Here is a 12,253-nt window from a genome sequence, read left to right as displayed (position 1 = left end):
CCTCCTCCTCTTCCTCCACCTCGTCCAGGAGAGGTCCCTGAGCAGACAATGGCTGAATGTCATCAAGGATTCCCTCCTCCTCTTCCTCCTCATCAACATTGGCTGCAGAAGCCTGCTCCTTAAGGTGCGTCAAAGTTTGCATGAGCAGACGCATAAGTGGGATGCTCATGCTTAGGATGGCGTCGTCTGCGCTTACCAGCTGTGTGCATTCCTCAAAACACTGAAGGACTTTACAGAGGTCTTTCAGCTTCGACCACTGCACACCTGTCAACTCCATGTCTGTTCTCAAAGTGCCTGGCCGTGTATCCTCCCACAAATGCATTATGGCCTGCCTCTGCTCGCACAGCCGCTCCACCATGTGCAGGGTGGAGTTCCACCTTGTTGCAATGTCGATAATGAGGCGGTGGTTGGGAAGGTGGAGCAATCGCTGCAGCTTCTGCATACGAACGGAGTGTACAGGCGACCGGCGGATGTGCGCGCACAGTCTTCGCACCTTCTGGAGCAGGGCTGTTAACTCCGGATAATTTTTGAGGAAGCACTGCACCACCAGGTTCAAGGTGTGAGCCAAGCAAGGTATGTGGCTGAGTTTTGAAAGGGCTATGGCTGCCACAAAATTACGGCCGTTATCACTAACTACCTTGCCTGCCTCAAGATGTACACTGCCCAGCCATGACTCAGTTTGTCGCTTCAAGTACTCGGCCAGCACCTCGGCGGTGTGTCTGTCGCCCAAACACATCATCTGCAACACAGCCTGCTGACGCTTTCCACTAGCTGCTCGATAGGGGGACACCTCGTGTGCAACAGTGGCAGCTGCATATGGAGTGCTCGTACGACTGCGCTCTGTGGACGAGCTTTCGCTTCTGGAGGAGGAGGAGGGTCGAACGCCTACAGCCAACTGTTTCCTATACCGTGGGCTAGGCAGCACTGTCCCACCACCGCTGTCCCCTGTGGACCCTGCATCCACCACATTAACCCAGTGCGCAGTGATGGACACGTAATGGCCCTGGCCATGCCGACTGGACCATGCATCAGTTGTGAGGTGCACCTTTCCGCTCACTGACTGCTTGAGTGCATGGACAATGCGGTCTTTCACATGATGGTGGAGGGCTGGGATGGCTTGGCGAGAGAAGTGGCGACTGGGTAGGTCATAGCGTGGTACTGCATAGGCCATGAGTTTGCGGAAAGCTGCGCTTTCCACCAACCGAAAGGGCATCATCTCAAACGAGATTAGTTTGGCAATGTGGGCGTTCAAACCCAGTGTACGCGGATGAGAGACTGAGTACTTTCTTGACCTACTCATAGTGTCTGGGAGGGTGAGCTGGACTTGAGAGCTGCATATGGTGGAAGTAGCGGTGGACAGGGCGGACTGAGAGAGGGTTGATGATGGTGATGGAGTTGGTGTTCTTTCTGATGGCCTAGAATCAGTCTTTCGTTGATATAACAGTGGGATTCCCTGACTGCTGTGGCCTTGCAACGACACCTCAACATTTGCTGCTGTGCTAACCGGTGGGCTTACAGTAGGGGAAACAATGTAGCGTTGCTGACTACCTTCGTTGTGATCAGTTGCACATGTGGCACTTGAGGTTTGGTGTTGTGTCCACGCTTGCAAGTGCATGCTGGTTAAATGTCTAAGCATGCAACTGGTATTCAAATTTTTCAGATTTTTCCCTCGGCTAAAGGTCTTTGCGCACTTCTTACAGATAACCTTGGCCTGATCATGAGGATTTTGTTCAAAAAAGTGCCACACTGCACTCTTCCTACTTTGGCAGACATTTTGCGGCCTAGCACGCTGTGATGTTTTGACCCTCTGGACAAGCTGTCCAGCAACTCTTTTGATTTTTGGAACCTGTCTTTGGAGTGCTCCGGGCCTGCCAGATAACAGCTGTTGCGATGTCAATGTCTGCTGTGGATGCTCCTCATCTGAGCTATTGGAAGCAGCACCCTCTTCCCCCAATGGATGCCAATCTGTCACGGGGGCTTAGTTCAACTAAGGCTGAAATACCCGGGGCCCCTGTGGTGTCCCTTTACTAGGGGAAACCCTGTCTGACCCTCAACCCAGGGTTTTTGCTGAAGGTGCAAATGCCTGAGCCTCCGACCTTTCCTTATCTCCTGCTCAGCCCTGCACTTAACCCTCCACCCTCCACCCAGTGAGAAGTCACCACCAAAGCTCCCACACAAATAATGACAGACAGGGAGAACTTAAACTGCACTGCGCCGCACACACACAGGAATAAACAGTAATGTGAACAGGGCACAACTAAACACAAATATGGGAAGGAGAAAGGATAACGACGGATCATACGACACCAGATATGAATCTCTCTCTCTTGAACACCTCCACTCCAGACCGGAACCACTTGGTATGAAACACAAGCTATAATCGGCGACGCCCATAGGCCAGCATGACTATTTAAAGACCGTGGGCGTGACTAACCATCCAACCTGGTCTCCAGCAGGATTAACCCCCGAGAGCCTGAAGATCAGGCCGGCGCCACCGAGACTATAGTGGCTGGAGGTGGAACTACCTCTGCCTGCCGGATGCTGTGGTGTGAACAGCGTCCGACCTGACAGTACCCCGTCTTCTACGAGGGACCCCAGGGCCCTCAAGACTCCTAGGACCCGGCTTGTCCGGATGACGACGGTGAAAAGAACTGACCAGCCGATCCGCATGTATGTCTGAGGCTGGAACCCAAGACCTCTCCTCTGGACCATACCCCCGCCAGTGCACCAAATACTGAAGAGTACGGCGTACTACTCGAGAGTCCACTACCTTGGCGACCTCGAACTCTAACTCGCCATCCACCATGACTGGAGGTGGCATCGGCGTTGTGTCCACAGAGCCTACCACCTTTTTCAATAAAGCCCTGTGAAACACGTTGTGTATCTTGTACACTGCGGGAAGTTCCAACCGATAAGCCACTGGGTTAATGATGGCAGAAATCCTAAAAGGCCCAATAAACCTTGGACCCAGTTTTAAAGAAGGGATTTTGAGTTTTATGTTCTTCGTAGCTAACCACACCCATTCACCCACACACAGGTCCGGACCTGGCACGCGTCTACTGTCAGCCACCCGTTTGTACCTGGCACTCATGCTCAACAAACGCTGTTTCACCCGCCTCCAGACTGATGACAATTGGGCTCCTAGCTGATCCTCCTCCGGGACACCCCCGGAGTCACCCTGACGTAAGGTACAAAACTGAGGATGTTGACCGTACACACAAAAGAATGGAGACTCTCCTGATGACTCTTGGCGGTGATTATTTAATGCGAATTCGGCCAGAGGAAGGAAAGTAGACCACTCCTCCTGGTTGTCGGACACAAAGCATCGTAAATACTGTTCTAGATTTTGGTTCATGCGCTCAGTTTGTCCATTAGACTGTGGATGAAACGCCGATGAATGTGACAACTTGATCCCCAACCTTGAGCAAAAAGCTTTCCAAAACCTCGCCACAAATTGCGTACCCCTATCAGATACTATGTCAGACGGTACTCCGTGGAGTCTGACCACCTCCTTCACAAATACCTGAGCCAACGTCTTAGCATTGGGCAAAGAGGACAACGCCACAAAATGCGCCATCTTTGAAAAACGGTCAACCACCACCAGGATGACCGTGTTCCCTGCCGAGGCTGGCAAGTCAGTGATAAAATCCATGGAGATTTCTGTCCATGGCCTATTGGGTACCCCCAGAGGCTGTAGCGTGCCAGCAGGACGGGTTCGGGGTGACTTAGCCCTAGCGCACGTGATGCAAGCTGCCACGTACGAGACCACGTCCTGCCGGATTTTGGGCCACCAGAAACGACGCGATACCAGCTCTAAGGTGCCCTTCACCCCTGGGTGACCAGCCAGTACCGAATCGTGGTGTTCCTTCAACACTTTAGGCCGAAGATGCAGGGGTACAAATGATTTGTTGGCGGGAAGTCCTGGTGGTACCTCCTCTTGGGCCTCGGCAATCTCCGCCTCTACCTCAGTCGTGAGAGCCGAGACCACTACCCCTTTCTGGAGGATGGGTACCGGCTCTTCCCGAGGTTCTCCCCCCGGAAAACACCTAGACAAAGCATCCGCCTTGGTGTTTTTAGCCCCGGGACGGTACGTCACAAGAAAATTGAAACGAGTAAAAAACAATGCCCAGCGAGCCTGCCTAGGAGACAGACGCTTGGCCGACTCCAGGTAGAGCAGATTCTTATGGTCGGTGATAACTGTGACCTGGTGAGCCGCCCCCTCCAAGAAGTGTCGCCATTCCTCAAAAGCCAGTTTGATGGCCAACAACTCCCTGTTGCCGATATCATAATTCCGTTCGGCCGGCGACAACTTCTTGGAGAAGTAGGCGCATGGATGCATCTCGCTCAAGGACGAGCCTTGAGACAGTACTGCCCCCACTCCCACCTCCGACGCATCAACCTCTACCACAAAAGGTTTAGACACGTCTGGTTGCACCAGAATGGGGGCTGAAGCAAAACTATTCTTCAGACGCTCAAATGCACGTATAGCCACCTCAGGCCAGTTCGCCAGATCGGCACCCTTTTTTGTCATGTCCGTGAGCGGTTTGGCGACAGTCGAAAAGTGTTTTATAAATTTCCTATAATAATTCGCAAACCCAAGGAACCGCTGGAGTGCTTTCAGACTCTCCGGCCTCTCCCATTGCAACACCGCTTGCACCTTAGCGGTGTCCATTTTAAAACCAGCTGCGGACACAATATATCCCAAAAAGGGCAACTCCTGGACAAAAAATAAACATTTTTCCAGCTTAGCATAGAGCTGGTTCTCCCGGAGCAACTGTAACACCTGCCTAACATGCTGCAAATGAGTGTCCCGATCGCTAGAATAAATGAGGATATCATCCAGGTATACAATCACAAATCTCCCCAGGACATGAGCAAAGACATCATTAATAAAATGTTGGAAAACGGCAGGCACGGTGGTCAACCCAAACGGCATAACCAGACTCTCAAAATGACCCTCAGGAGTGTTAAACGCCGTCTTCCACTCATCCCCCTGACGGACCCTTATGAGGTTATACGCCCCCCTGAGGTCCAGCTTGGAAAACCATTTTGCCCCCGCTACCTGGTTGAACAAATCCGGGATCAACGGCATTGGGTAGGGATCACGGATAGTAATCTGGTTTAACTCTCGGAAATCCAGACACGGGCGTAACCCCCCATCTTTCTTCTTAATGAAGAAAAACCCCGCGGCTACAGGCGAGGACGAAGGCCGGATGTGACCTTTGCTCAGACTCTCCGCGATGTAGTCTTTCAGAGCTTGTCTCTCAGGACCAGAAATATTAAACATCCTGGCCTTAGGTAATTTGGCCCCGGGTTTTAACCTAATAGCACAGTCATAGGCTCTATGTGGAGGCAGTTCTGAGCAACCCTTCTCAGAGAAAACATCCGCGAAATCCTGCAAAGCCTCCGGCAGGCTGGGCGTCACGGCGGACACACATGTGGCCAAGCAATTGTCTTGGCAGAAACCACTCCATTGTACTATGTCCTGAGTTTTCCAATCAATTACCGGGTTGTGCCTGGACAGCCATGGAAAACCCAGGACCATTTGAGCTGGGAGATTACGGAGGACCCTACATGTAACTGACTCAGAATGTAGGACCCCAATGTGGAGTTTCACCTCTGCCACAAACTCAGTAATCTCCCCTTGAGGGAGGGGAACAGCATTAATGGTCACCACCTGTATGGGGTGAGGAAGTTTTTCAATCTTAAACCCGGCGGTGTGTGCAAACTCCTCATCTATGAGATTGGTGGCGGAACCGCTATCCACAAACACTGATATAGGTAGCTCTCTGCCGGCGCCAATAACCTTGGCAGGGAGCATACATTGAGATACCATCATGGAGGATATGCATACGCTCAGTTGGGTCTCCTCCATACCCTCTGAGCTTAACAGTTTTCCGCCGGTGTGACCCTCTTAGGTAGTACCGGGCAAACGTTAACATAATGACCACCTTTACCACAGTAGAAACATGCTCCGGACTTCCGGACTCCCGGAGCGCGAGGCTGAACCTGTGCCAAGCCAGCAATCTGCATAGGTTCAGGGGACTCATCTACTTCAACCACACCTGCACCTCTGTTTTCCCCCAGAGGTAGCGTCTCCTGTGCCCCCTGACGAAAACGGCGATCAATACGTATCACCAAACTCATGGCAGACTCCAATGATGCCGGAGTCTCATACATCAGGAGGGCTTGTTTCACCCTCCCTGATACCCCATGAATAAACTGGCTCCGCAGTGCTGGGTCATTCCACTGTGTGTCTACAGCCCAGCGGCGAAATTCCGAACAATAGTCTTCTGCCAAGCGCTCCCCCTGGCGGAGGGCGCAGATTTTAGATTCCGCTAGAGCCAGTCGGTCAGGGTCATCGTAAATGAGCCCGAGGGCAGAAAAAACATTATCGACCGAATGAAATGTAGCAGAGTCAGGTGGTAAGGAAAATGCCCATGCTTGGGGGTCACCACTCAGTAATGACAACACCAGCCCTACTCGCTGGGCCTCATTACCTGAGGATATTGGCCGCATGCGGAAGTATAATTTGCAGGCCTCCCGAAATACGACAAATTTGCTGCGATCGCCTGAAAATCGTTCTGGCAGCGGAAACTTCGGCTCTGCACCGATACCTGCAGATGCCGTTTGCACCTTTGCTACTACCAGGCCCTGCTGCTGAACTGCCCCATTCAACTCGGAGACCTGTATGAACAGCGCCGCCAACTGGCGGGTTATGGAATCTAATGGATCCATGGACTCCTGAAAAAATGTGGGCCGATTATAATGTCACGGGGGCTTAGTTCAACTAAGGCTGAAATACCCGGGGCCCCTGTGGTGTCCCTTTACTAGGGGAAACCCTGTCTGACCCTCAACCCAGGGTTTTTGCTGAAGGTGCAAATGCCTGAGCCTCCGACCTTTCCTTATCTCCTGCTCAGCCCTGCACTTAACCCTCCACCCTCCACCCAGTGAGAAGTCACCACCAAAGCTCCCACACAAATAATGACAGACAGGGAGAACTTAAACTGCACTGCGCCGCACACACACAGGAATAAACAGTAATGTGAACAGGGCACAACTAAACACAAATATGGGAAGGAGAAAGGATAACGACGGATCATACGACACCAGATATGAATCTCTCTCTCTTGAACACCTCCACTCCAGACCGGAACCACTTGGTATGAAACACAAGCTATAATCGGCGACGCCCATAGGCCAGCATGACTATTTAAAGACCGTGGGCGTGACTAACCATCCAACCTGGTCTCCAGCAGGATTAACCCCCGAGAGCCTGAAGATCAGGCCGGCGCCACCGAGGCTATAGTGGCTGGAGGTGGAACTACCTCTGCCTGCCGGATGCTGTGGTGTGAACAGCGTCCGACCTGACACAATCTGGGTCAACAACTGGGTCATCCATCACCTCCTCTTCAATGTCATGTGCACCTTCCTCTGTGTCACTGTGTATGGTGGTATAGTGTGCGGGAAGGGGCACCTGAGTCTCATCAGAGTCAGAATCTGGCTCTGTACACTGCGAGGACAATGTAGTGCTCTGAGTGAATGTACCAGCAGAATCATCCATCAGCGGCTGTGCATCAGTGCACTCCATGTCAGATTCATCTTGGCCTGGGTAATTCACCATTTGACTTGATAATCCAGGCATGGTATGTGAAAACAGCTCCATGGAGTAATCAGTAGTATGGCCTGCGTCATCCTTCAATCTTGGTTGGGGTGAAGGACACAAGGAAAGGTCTGGTTCATGAACATGAGCCTCCAATGACGACTCAGTGCTTTTACTTTTTACAACTGAAGAAGAGGAGGCGATAGAGCTGGAGGCTGAGTCAGCAATGTAAGACAAAACTTTTTCCTGATGCTCTGGCTTTAAAAGCGGTTTGCCAACTCCTAGAAAACTAAGCCTTCGAAGCCTTATGGAGCCAGACGATGACGCAGGCTCAACACCTCCTGCATTCGGTCCTATTTTGCTCTTGCCACTACCATCAGATCCACCACCAACACGATCATTACCAGCTGCCAACCCCCGCCCAATTCCACGGCCTCTTCCACCAGCCTTCCTCATTTTTGGTAGAAATGTAGACAAAATCCAACAAACTATATAGTAATGTAAAACAAGGTACAAGGTGTCTATAGGACAGGGGAGATTTTGAATTTCTGCTCACACTAGTGGACACTGGACACTTTTGGATTGTGTGAGGCCCACTGAATATCTGAACGCTATGTCACAGGCTCGATGGCACAGCTGTGACCAAAGTGACTAGAGGATAAGTGAGATTTTGAATTTCTGCAGACACTTGTGGACACTGGACACTTTTGGATTGTGTGAGGCCCACTGAATATCTGAGCGCTATGTCACAGGCTCGATGGCACAGCTGTGACCAAAGTGACTAGAGGATAAGTGAGATTTTGAATTTCTGCTCACACTAGTGGACACTGGACACTTTTGGATTGTGTGAGGCCCACTGAATATCTGAGCGCTATGTCACAGGCTCGATGGCACAGCTGTGACCAAAGTGACTAGAGGATAAGGGAGATTTTGAATTTCTGCAGACACTTGTGGACACTGGACACTTTTGGATTGTGTGAGGCCCACTGAATATCTGAGCGCTATGTCACAGGCTCGATGGCACAGCTGTGACCAACGTGACTAGAGGATAAGTGAGATTTTGAATTTCTGCAGTCACTGGACACTTTTGAATTGTGTGAGGCCCACTGAATATCTGAGCGCTATGTCACAGGCTCGATGGCACAGCTGTGACCAAAGTGACTAGAGGATAAGTGAGATTTTGAATTTCTGCAGACACTGGACACTTTTGGATTGTGTGAGGCCCACTGAATATCTGAGCGCTATGTCACAGGCTCGATGGCACAGCTGTGACCAAAGTGACTAGAGGATAAGTGAGATTTTGAATTTCTGCAGACACTTGTGGACACTGGACACTTTTGGATTGTGTGAGGCCCACTGAATATCTGAGCGCTATGTCACAGGCTCGATGGCACAGCTGTGACCAAAGTGACTAGAGGATAAGTGAGATTTTGAATTTCTGCAGTCACTGGACACTTTTGAATTGTGTGAGGCCCACTGAATATCTGAGCGCTATGTCACAGGCTCGATGGCACAGCTGTGACCAAAGTGACTAGAGGATAAGTGAGATTTTGAATTTCTGCAGACACTGGACACTTTTGGATTGTGTGAGGCCCACTGAATATCTGAGCGCTATGTCACAGGCTTGATGGCACAGCTGTGACCAAAGTGACTAGAGGATAAGTGAGATTTTGAATTTCTGCAGACACTGGACACTTTTGGATTGTGTGAGGCCCACTGAATATCTGAGCGCTATGTCACAGGCTCGATGGCACAGCTGTGACCAAAGTGACTAGAGGATAAGTGAGATTTTGAATTTCTGCAGACACTTGTGGACACCGGACACTTTTGGATTGTGTGAGGCCCACTGAATATCTGAGCGCTATGTCACAGGCTCGATGGCACAGCTGTGACCAAAGTGACTAGAGGATAAGTGAGATTTTGAATTTCTGCTCACACTAGTGGACACTGGACACTTTTGGATTGTGTGAGGCCCACTGAATATCTGAGCGCTATGTCACAGTCTCGATGGCACAGCTGTGACCAAAGTGACTAGAGGATAAGGGAGATTTTGAATTTCTGCAGACACTTGTGGACACTGGACACTTTTGGATTGTGTGAGGCCCACTGAATATCTGAGCGCTATGTCACAGGCTCGATGGCACAGCTGTGACCAAAGTGACTAGAGGATAAGTGAGATTTTGAATTTCTGCTCACACTAGTGGACACTGGACACTTTTGGATTGTGTGAGGCCCACTGAATATCTGAGCGCTATGTCACAGGCTCGATGGCACAGCTGTGACCAAAGTGACTAGAGGATAAGGGAGATTTTGAATTTCTGCAGACACTTGTGGACACTGGACACTTTTGGATTGTGTGAGGCCCACTGAATATCTAAGCGCTATGTCACAGGCTCGATGGCACAGCTGTGACCAAAGTGACTAGAGGATAAGTGAGATTTTGAATTTCTGCAGACACTGGACACTTTTGGATTGTGTGAGGCCCACTGAATATCTGAGCGCTATGTCACAGGCTCGATGGCACAGCTGTGACCAAAGTGACTAGAGGATAAGTGAGATTTTGAATTTCTGCAGACACTGGACACTTTTGGATTGTGTGAGGCCTACTGAATATCTGAGCGCTATGTCACAGGCTCGATGGCACAGCTGTGACCAAAGTGACTAGAGGATAAGTGAGATTTTGAATTTCTGCAGACACTTGTGGACACTGGACACTTTTGGATTGTGTGAGGCCCACTGAATATCTGAGCGCTATGTCACAGGCTCGATGGCACAGCTGTGACCAAAGTGACTAGAGGATAAGTGAGATTTTGAATTTCTGCTCACACTAGTGGACACTGGACACTTTTGGATTGTGTGAGGCCCACTGAATATCTGAGCGCTATGTCACAGGCTCGATGGCACAGCTGTGACCAAAGTGACTAGAGGATAAGGGAGATTTTGAATTTCTGCAGACACTTGTGGACACTGGACACTTTTGGATTGTGTGAGGCCCACTGAATATCTGAGCGCTATGTCACAGGCTCGATGGCACAGCTGTGACCAAAGTGACTAGAGGATAAGTGAGATTTTGAATTTCTGCAGACACTGGACACTTTTGGATTGTGTGAGGCCCACTGAATATCTGAGCGCTATGTCACAGGCTCAATGGCACAGCTGTGACCAAAGTGACTAGAGGATAAGGGAGATTTTGAATTTCTGCAGACACTTGTGGACACTGGACACTTTTGGATTGTGTGAGGCCCACTGAATATCACAGCGCTATGTCACAGGCAGAAATTGGCTAGTGTATCACAAACTACAAGGTGTATGTAGAATTGGGCAGAGTAGGAATCTCCCTAGAGTGCAGGTCTGTAAGAACGTAACATGTCCTCGACTTATTCTCACAGAGTGACACAGATAGCTTCACTGTGGCTGTGATAACAGCCGTTACACGGTACTGTGTGAGGAGCGTACACCGCTGTATGGTGTGAAAAAATGCACGCTCAGTACCTCAGCAGGACAAAAAAAAAAATTGGGATTGCTTTTAAAAAAGCAGTTTGCAGCTCAGTACCTCAGCAGGACAAAAAAAAAAATTGGGATTGCTTTTAAAAAAGCAGTTTGCAGAGCAGTGGGTAAACAGCAATGCAGCTGTCAGGAAGCCTTAGAAGGCAGCCCAACAACCAACACCACTGATACACCACAATATAGCCTCCCCTTGCACTGCACACACAGTGACTGGTGTGTTGTAGAGGCACAATCGCTAGCAGCAGAAGCAGTTTTTTTTTCTTCTTCCCTGCCTAACGCTCTCCCTGCAGAATCAGCAGCAACCTCTCCCTATGCTAAGATCGGCAGAAGTAAGATGGCGGTCAGCGTGCACGCTCTTTTATAACCCCTGTGACGCCCACCAAAGCAAGCCAATCACTTGCATGCCCTTCTGAAAGATGGTGGTGACCCCTACCTATGTCATCACGTTGCCCACAGTGTCCGTGGATCCTGATTGGCTGAAAAAGAGCGCAAAACAAACTTTTGAAACGCGACTTTGGCGCGTAAGTCGCCGACCTCGTGGCCGACCTCATCCTAGGGTCCTGCCAAAAGTCGGCGACTTTTGAAATTTTTCGACCCGTTTCGCTCAACTCTAGTCGTAAACTTTAAAAATTGCGTATAAAACTATGAGCCTTATCACATCCGAAAAATATAACATTTCATTTCCAAAATGATGCCAATGTGAAGTAGACATGTGGAGAATGTAAACTAATAACTGTTATGGGGGGGTATCAGCATTTTTGTAAAAAGTAGAGAATTTCAAAGTTCAAAAATAGCGAATTTTTCCCACATTTTCGTGTATTTTGTAATTTTTTATGCAGAAAGGTAAAATCTATTGACTCACAATTAGCACTACCATGAAGTACAATATGTCACGAGAAAACAATCTCAGAATGGCATGGGTAGGTGATAGCGTCCCAAAGTTATTACCGCATGAAGTGACAGGTCAGATTTACAAAAAATGGCTTAGGCATTTGGGTACAAATAGGCCTGAAGGGGTTAAGCTACTGATGTGCAAGGGCTATCATATCAAAACATAAACTACAGACATGCATCTACCTAAAAACACCAAAGAGAATTAGTCACTCCGGGTAGTACCGATATCTGGCCCGGCTCATGGACTAA

The sequence above is a fragment of the Dendrobates tinctorius genome, unplaced genomic scaffold, assembly GCF_039654945.1.
Source record: "Dendrobates tinctorius isolate UK_male_01 unplaced genomic scaffold, ASM3965494v1 ptg000062l, whole genome shotgun sequence".
In the NCBI taxonomy this organism is placed as follows: Eukaryota; Metazoa; Chordata; class Amphibia; order Anura; family Dendrobatidae; genus Dendrobates; species Dendrobates tinctorius.
The sequence above is the reverse complement of the archived record's forward strand: the minus strand, read 5'-3'. Positions refer to the sequence as shown.